Source organism: Pinus tabuliformis, chromosome 4_1 (genome assembly GCF_031772625.1).
Source record: "Pinus tabuliformis cultivar Carrire ecotype Pingquan chromosome 4_1, CPIR1, whole genome shotgun sequence".
NCBI lineage: Eukaryota > Viridiplantae > Streptophyta > Pinopsida > Pinales > Pinaceae > Pinus > Pinus tabuliformis.
Genome location: NC_142303.1, coordinates 219,373,730 through 219,383,023, shown reverse-complemented (window position 1 = coordinate 219,383,023; position 9,294 = coordinate 219,373,730).

Here is a 9,294-nt window from a genome sequence, read left to right as displayed (position 1 = left end):
AGTTCTCTTGGTGTAGAGAAAAAATGGGCATTGCAGGGCTGGATAAATGACTAATCTCTCGTGTGGCCCCCTGTGGAGAGAAAATAACAAGTGGGAGAATGTTTGGTTGTGTTATATTCTTTCCACGACTAGACCATGTATTTAACCGGGGGGTTAGAGGGGCGGGCGGAGCCCCCCCTTCGTTGCACTGATTGCGTAGCGGGGGGTCACAAGGGGTTTGAGGGGTGCAGGTAACCCACTTCTATGGGGTCTGGGGCAGTGCCCTGGAAAATTTTGTTTTTTGGACCCTATATTAGGTTGGACAGACCTACCTATGGTTTTGTGCATGATTTTCGCACATGGTTTTGGACGCGATGGTTTTCGGTCCGTGGCATTGGATGTTTTGGCATGTATAAATATGTATTGTAACATTGAAAGGAACATAATTAAAAATCAAGCTGGTAGTCCTGGTTTTGGGATCTAGGGGAAAATCTCTGTGTATATGTGTTTTATGTGTAATGCTCTCGCATTGTTTCTTTTCTGTGTTTTAGAATTCGTATGCAGGTAATTTCTATATGGGGTTAAAACCTACAATTGATACAAAGAAATATATAGTCCATGCACCATCCGACACTTTTTACAGAATTCCAATCCTCTTCTCAGAGAGAGAGTTATGACAATTTTCCCAAGGTCACTTCTTTGAGATGAAATTAGGGAGCCTGCAAAAACTCTAACTTCCACATATCATATCGCCGAAAATATAGCGAACGAAGATCTGAAATTTGGTCATGACGTTCATCAGGATTGCGAATCAAATTGATTTTCATTTCAAAATCTAAGACTTCGCATAAATGAAGTTATAGCGAAAATGCCACAATCACTTCATTTGGAGGATATATGAGATTTCTTTTTATAGTGTTTAGAGGGGCTTCTATAGAGAATGTTGGAGGGATTTTAGAAGCTTAAAAAATTATTAATTGTTGACTATTCAATGACCAAAACCAATTATGAGTGCCATTCCACAACCCCATGGGGTTTTAGCCCACTAACTGGGGTTACTAACTTCAAACATGAATATCTCTCAAACCGTGAAGAATTACTTGGCATGCCATATATCAACGGAAACATCTCGACGAGTAGAATCCATCTAGGAGATCCTTGACTCAAAATAGAGTAAGTTTTCAATTCAATATTCCCTTGCAATATTAGGGTAGCCCCTGATGTTGCTTGGGTTGACATCAATGACAACCTTAGATCAACAACTTTTTCCTCAATTTCATTGGTTTAGATATCTTCTAAGGTTTCATATTTTCTTTCTCTTAACATTAAAGCAAAATCATCATCGAATCCTTAGAAAATATGACTTTATCTACAACAACTGGAAGTTTACAATCTTGTGGCATCTTATTGTAAATATTATTAAACCTTTTAATGAATTATGCAATAGGTTCACCAGGATTCCTTCTTGGTTCTTCAAATTCTATCAAATAATAAAAAATATCATTTTTTATTTCCCATTGATTTATGAAGATATTTGTTAATTTTGTCCATGAATTTATAGAATTTGTGCGTAATTGTCTGAACTAAATCCTGACATTTTCTTCTAATGATTGAAAAAACAATCTCATATAAACATCTTCATGTTCTATGTTCATATTATCTGCAAAATCAAGGAATGCAGACAAATGATCCTCTGTTGATGGTCTTGTTTCTCCATTAAATTTGGGTAGATGTTTCAAATATACTTCAGGAAAGTCATGGATTTGATTTGTTGGTGGAAGTACTAGTGCTACATACCGAGCTGTCACAATTGGAAATCCAGTGATTTGTTGTTGTGGTAAAACTCTTTTTCCAGGAGATAAAGATTTACTGGAATATGATTGGTTTGGAACTATATGCTTATTTGGAAACTGAGGATGAACAATTAACTTTTGAACTTCAGGAATAATATTTTCTTGATCTTCAAAAGCTAAAGGATTTATGTATATTTTAAGTTCCTCTTCAAGATTGGTAGAAGTAGAAGGATAAGTGTGTATGACAAAGGATATAAAATCAACAGGTTTAAGTTCATGCAACTCAAGTTCAAGCTCTTCTTTTGTATCAAATGATTCCAAAAGGGAGACAAGAAGCTCAAAGGATTCAAGTTGATGAACTAATAACCAAATTGTAGATCTACTCCTTTAGAAAGAAGTTCCAAGACTCAACAGGGATAGGAATTGATTAAAAGTTCTTAGACTGTGAAATTGTTTCAAGTGGAAGAGAAGTAGAAGTAGAAGCTTCAATTCTACGTCTAAGGGAAACAATTTGCACAAGTCTCTCTAGATTTGATAATGGAGTGGAAAGTTGAGGATCAGAATGAGATAAGGTATGCCTGTGTGAAGCTAGATTTAATTTATGAAGTCACTAGGTGACGAATTTAGCCTGCTAAAATCTTATTCACCATTAAGAGGTAAGTCTTATCATTGTCCCAAGGAAAATGAACTTCAAACTCTATTTCCCAGCAATGACACCAATCTGATGTTGTATCTTTGAATATAGTTACAGGCTCGAGAACTGTGCTAAAGAAAGTGATGGATTTAACTTAAATGGATGACCAATGATTCAATCCATTTACACTTGTACAATCCAAAAACTTCTGAGATTTCCAAAGTGTTGATTTTAACTACTAACAACATATAATCTTCAATTGATTTCGACACAGGAAAGAAAAAGATATATGATAATTAAACATTCATCCTGAATACGTAATTTATCAGATATAGTAGAAGCATGTAAAGAAATTTCTACAACCAACACATATACATTCAAGAGATGATATAAGGAAACAATTAAATGATGCAGATGTACTAATTTAAACAACTTGTTTAATTAGCTATTCCCAATGATGATTATAGCTTTGTAGTGGGTTGTCAAGGAAGTTAATACTTAATTAGCCTTACCCTAACACTTATGTTATCTTGAACATATGATGAAAAATAGAAATGAATATACCAGAAAAACTCACATGAACACAACACATAATTCATCTAGAATTTCAAAATAACCAAAAAATCAGTGCTTGTAATAACAATTTTAATGAAATATGTTTTGGTTAAAACTGAAGTCAGAATCCTTTGATTATCTTATAGATTTTTTTATCTCTGATGATTCTTCTTTCACATTCATTGTTTTTCTACTTTTAAATTCTATTGGTTAAAACCTGAACCTGTAGGAGACATACTCTAACTTGGTCTCTTTAATTCTTTTTCCTTTAATCTTGGAGTCTCTAGAGTTGTCTGACTGGAAATTTTCTCCTCAACCTCTTGCAAAGTATTTTCCTCCCATACTTCTTGATTTGCATACTGCTCAATTTATGGTTTTGATATATGAGTATAGGGAGCTGACTTCTGTTCAATTCTCATGGATGAAATTACTCCTAGAGGATCGTAAGGCTAGGTGAAACTTAGCTTGAATTTCATCTATCTCAATAAATTCCCAACTTCCTTTTATGTTGCTTTGGTATTAAATATGAATGGGTCAACTTGTGCTTTCAACTTAAATTGGGCCTCTTGTTTCTGAGAGACAAAATTAATTTTATCCATGTTCATCCTTTGCCTAATGAACTCTAGAGAAAAAATCCTCATGGGCATGAAAACTGGAAGTTTATATGGGGGCAATTCACAACCATAAACTTTGATTTCTGTAAAATTATGATAAAGGTACCAATCTCCCACTCTTGATTGCTCATTGAGATGCAATATTCTTTTGATTTCTATAGATATTCTTGGAACTGCATCACTACTAAGGAGACACAATGACATATGTAAAAACTTATTCACAAAATCACTGAAAGAATACTCTCCTCAATTTTTGATGACCAAAGAAGTCTAGTGGGTGACAAATTGTGGTCTTCCCTGTGTATCAAGATTTTCCAGTGGGATTTTAAATATTTCTAATTGGTGGTACCAAAATAAATATACCAATATTGATTGATGCTTAAAATATCCCTCAGCACTAAATTTTTGAAACTGTTCATGGATATCATCTAATATAAATTGACTAAAATTAAAAAGGACTGAGGTTTTTTTGCCAGATGAAAATATTGATAGAAATCCTAGGATTACTTCATCAACCCACTAATCATTTTGGTAACCTAAAAGACAATAAACCACAGAAATAACTTGTCTGGACATTTCAGGAAAGATAACAGATTAATATGGTGGATTTGTTCGAGGAAATTTAGAATTTTCGGGTAAAAATGACTCAAAAATATGAGCTCACTGTTGAAAGGTACATTTTTGATAAATTTCCATCAGGGAATCAACTGAAAAAGGATGAAGAGAACTCTGAGGGTTTATCTGCAAAGCCTAGAAAATTGATTATGGGGTTATGGAAAATAGAATCTCATTATTTTGGGCAACTATGGCTCTTTTACTTGCTAAGTAACAACTTTCACATCAGGTAACAAATTCAGGGAAATGATGGGTTTGAGGGAAAATGAACTGGGGTAACATGGACTCCCAAAAACTGAATTCATCATTGGCATCCTCGAACTTCTAAAATGCTCAATTATTTAGTTCATACAGGTCAAATTCACACTAGGTCTCTATAATTTTAACCAAGTATCGACCAAAGGGAATAATCTAAATTAGGCATGGGAGGTAAGATTGGGCTTTCAATGGTTACCTTAGATTTACCCTTTTGATTGGCCATTTTGAAGACAAAACAAATAGAGAATATTTGAAAGAGAATACCTAGTGAATTGGCGCTTGATAGCACTGGTTACTTGTTGCAATCCATAAATTTGGTGTCACTAAGTACTCTAGCGCAAATTGAAGAATAATACACTTGACAGAAGTCAGTTTGGATTTACAAATGTGTTTCAATAGATGTGGTTTGAATAGTTGTTATTGGCACATCAATAAATAATAATCGGGATGTTGGCAAGAGGGATTTAATAATTTAACAGTCAAATAGTTAAATTATAGGGAAAGATCGTAGAGGTCAATTTGGCAGAAATGGTGGTGACGTGACAAAATGGCATGAGTGATGGCAGAGGGCGTAAGCAGTTTGAGGGGTCCCGTAATCCTTAAAATGTTGACACGTCATGTCAGGGGTAAGCGCAAAACCATTTTGTGGAGCCCCCTTTGTTATTTGTCGGGAGTGCAGGGGCTCCCACAATTCTTTATTACCCATTGATTTGAGTAGCAATGGTCTAGAGTGTCCAAAGTTGCTCAGATGATAACTTCATCGACGACAATTTTATTTATATTAAAAATATATATTTAAATGAAATATTCGTGCCTATGTCAAATTAAAGTGGCATTTTAACATATGCTCACCTTTATTATAAGGTGCATGACAAAACTGACTCTTTTTTTTTAAACTATACAATTTAAAAGATAAATTACATTGCTACAAAGAATTTACAACATAATGTTCTCGTTTAGTAAATGGATATCTATGCCCAACTTAGTAAATGGCTTTATATGCCCAACTAATTATTATTGTTAGTTGTTCTTTCTTCATGCCTTGATCTCTCAAATTAGGAACTTCCTCTAAACTAAATGTTGAAATAGTATGATATATTTATGATATACATTCTCCAAAAGTTTTCCTATCATAATCACAACCCCAAATACAAAACATCAGATTAATACAAACATTAAAATTTCTTGAGGTTGGCATAATTTGAAAATATCATAACATAAATGATTTCATAAACCAATACAATGTTATTAGTCCTTGCCTGGACTATAGCGATCGATTGATCGTTGACTCTGCATTAATTCATCTTTTGACCGATTTTTTTTTCCACCTAAACATATTTTAACCAAAGTTTAATGCTGACAATGTGATTCACTGAAATTTTAACCAAAGTTTTCCTTTGAAAAATATTGTACCTCTTATTGCGGCCTTCACGTGGCCCGAGACAAAAATATTGTGGTAACTTTGTTTTATACAAAGTTTTCTGGCACCCTGTAGCAGTGATTTTTTCGTGCCTTCATTTTGCAAGAAGCAATACCATTTTATCCAAAGTTCTATCATTTTATATACTGTTGCCAATTTCTTTACATCAAAGTTTTTGCAATTTATTTATATCGCAGCGTTTGAAATCTTTTATGCAAATTTTTTAAGTCTCCACTGGCTGCATGCCGGCCACCTGCATGTTCTTCGGGCCACTTGTCACCTCCTATATCTCCTGTCCTGTATTCGTTCCACGCAATAAACAATACATGCTCATTCCTCTTGCCCCTCCATGCTCATGTTAGCCCATTGTTCTCTGCAATAGTTGAGCCAGTCATTGCCTGTCCAGAGAAAGAAATGGCGAGATAAACAATGAGATAAACGCATGGTTCAATAATAATTCGCTCTCGCAGAAGGAACCTGGAACCTTACACTATCTAGCATTCTGCAGAAGTGAGAAGGATTCCCATCCCTGTTTTAGGAATAACTACCCTATCTCGTTGCCGAGTTCGCCCGGTACCTTCTAGGCACAACTCCACACCGAAGCACCTGCACCACAAAAGACAAGGCAAGCGAGGTAAAGCAACACGAGAACCAGTACAAATATGAAAAAATTTGCAACTTGTGCCATAGACCACCACGAATATTTCAGGTTTGCCAAAGGGTTCTATAGTTCATGTTTCCAGTCTTTCGGCATCACAAGGGTTTCTTTTATGTAGTATGACCGCATCGTGCCCATTTATTAATATTGAGGCTTACAATGAGAACACTAGCCGACAGGCCCAAATTGGATAGCTCAGGTCAGGTAATTATGTTTTCTGTAACAAGGGTTAATATTGTGTATGTTTGTTTGGGAATTAATCCCTCTTTTTGGTCACAGAGTGATAATTTAATGACTTTTTCTTTGTAATGGCTCTCGATGTAGGTAAAGTTTATCCAAGGTTCGATACGTACCAAGCGGTCTCTGGCTATCTGATTTTGCAAGCTAAGGATTTTGGGGCTGCCTACTGTTTTACAATTTCATGTTGTTCCTAATTTTCCTATCTTCCTACTGCGAATTCCACGACAATAATTTGACTTCGCTTGATTTCAATAACCTTTAAAGGTATAATCTGACCTTATGGTTGTCTCTTATAACCTGTGATTCACTTTATGACTATTATGTTTTCGATTGACCACTAACTCTGAGCTATGCACTGATGTTTAGCATTGGTTAGTGTTCTTTGGGAAGGAATAACTTCTAAAAAATCTGTCATTGAGGGTTTCTTTTCTATCTCATGACTTTTATTCCTCGAATGCCAGGTTCTCAAGAGACTGTTTTTTTTTTCTTTTTGAGCGTTTTGTAACCATGACCAAAACCCAGTTCATGGGTTGTCAAATTGTTAGGGTTTCATACTATTAAAAGTTTGTTTCTTTCTGTTTTTTCGCATTGTTCTGTCGAAAATAATTTTAAATAAATTGTTGTTATAAGACCCTTGCGATCTAGAGTTCAACTTTCAGAGTTTATTGTGTTTGTTTCCCTAGTTTCTAAAATAGTTGTTCCCTTTCTAATCCAGTGATTTAGTTGTATGTAATTACATCTCGCTATTTGAGATTTGAAGCCCTCCCTGGTTCTTTTAGTCAGAAACTGGATATTTTCCTATTTTTGCCTTGTTTATCTGTTGCCATTGTCATCAACATAGGATCATAAAATCATTTGACTAGCAAGTATAATCTTATATCGGTTTTTAAATTTTAAAAGTGTATCATACAAATTGAAATTGGGAATAGAAGTATTATAATGTAAAATAGTAAAATAAAACAATAATTGACAGCAACTGTTGAAACTGAGGGAAAATAAGAGTACGCTTACCTGGTTTGTCAGATGCAACTTGTGATGATGTACATGGACCATATTCAGACACTCTTCTTCTTTTCTGCATGGCAGAGTCTCCCAGCGTGATGACAAGGCCATCAGTTCTTGAATTTTGACTACTCACATTGTCTTGTTTTCTACACTGTAATTTTGCCAGTTGCCCTGTTCTTCTCCCTTGATATTTCCTTAAGCCTCTGAGCAATGTTGCTAATTCTGTCTTTGAATTCCCTATCGGTCTTTTCTTCTAAGGCCGTTTTCATCGAGGGCCTTTTGAATTCGCAATACTGGAGAATGTAATGCCGAATGTTTCAGATAGAAGGCCTCTCAGGATGAATATTCACGACTGCAGAGATTAGACAATAAGGCCGCACTGTTATGAAGTTTTCCTTTAATCACTTCTACTCAATCTTCAAAGGAGGCCGGAAGAATACCAGTCACAAGATTTTTGCACAGAAGACAATTCCAGAGATGAGGCCGCACAGGAGTCACATCTGTCCGAACTGTGTTGGCGACATCTGGTTACATCTGGTAAACATGCATGTTGATGTATTTCACTGTAGACGAGTGGTTGACGGATGGGCCCACTTTATGGTAGCTGCGTTTGAAAAATCTCTCTTATTTGAGGAACAAGCAAACTGTTAAACTCTTTTGTTTTACAACTTTTATGAAAACGTTAAAAGTTTTATAAATGTGGCCACAAATATCACTCCAGTCATGAAATGATCGAAAATGAAAGATAATATTTATGAAACAGAACGATTTTGAGCTTTATGTTCCTGTGGTTGTTCAAGCCAAATACAACATACCTATCGACAATTATTATAGACACGTATGGGAAAAGAAAAGAATAAAGCATCACGTATTTCTACTTTAGCTGTTTATTTAATTTGTATGCATGAGTTAGATGTTCAAAACAATTAACCATAGAATATACATAGTCATATAATCCAGAAACTATTACATCCGACCAAATTTTTAATTAAATCACATTATTTTTCGGCTAAATGACTAAAACTCTCGTGGAGAGAAGCTCAAAATTCCCTGTCATCTTTAGATTTCAGATTATGGAATATTTAGGAAATCTGGGTTAATAGAATTTGATTCATTTTCTTCAATTTTATAAAATATTTTAGAATATACAATAAAATTACACTCAGATTACTTTCCCTTTATTTTTATAAAACTTATGAACAGATTCATCGGCTCTTTCATAGTATTTGGAAATTCATGTTCTTAATTGATGGGTTTTCGTTAGTGGTTTGGTTGCCTAGACTGCACTTAATCCAGGTTAAAAAATAAAAAATTCTCGTGTTTTATGCTTTCACAAATTGATTGTTAGACTTATCTCAACGCGCAATAAATACAGAAAAACATATTTATTATCCGCTAAATGCTTTTGGTGGGTATGATATGTACAGAACATCTAGTTCACATTATGCATTATGATGACAGTGTGAAAGTGCAATGAATGACAGCATGACAATCCCATTAATTGCCATTCATAGAGATATATG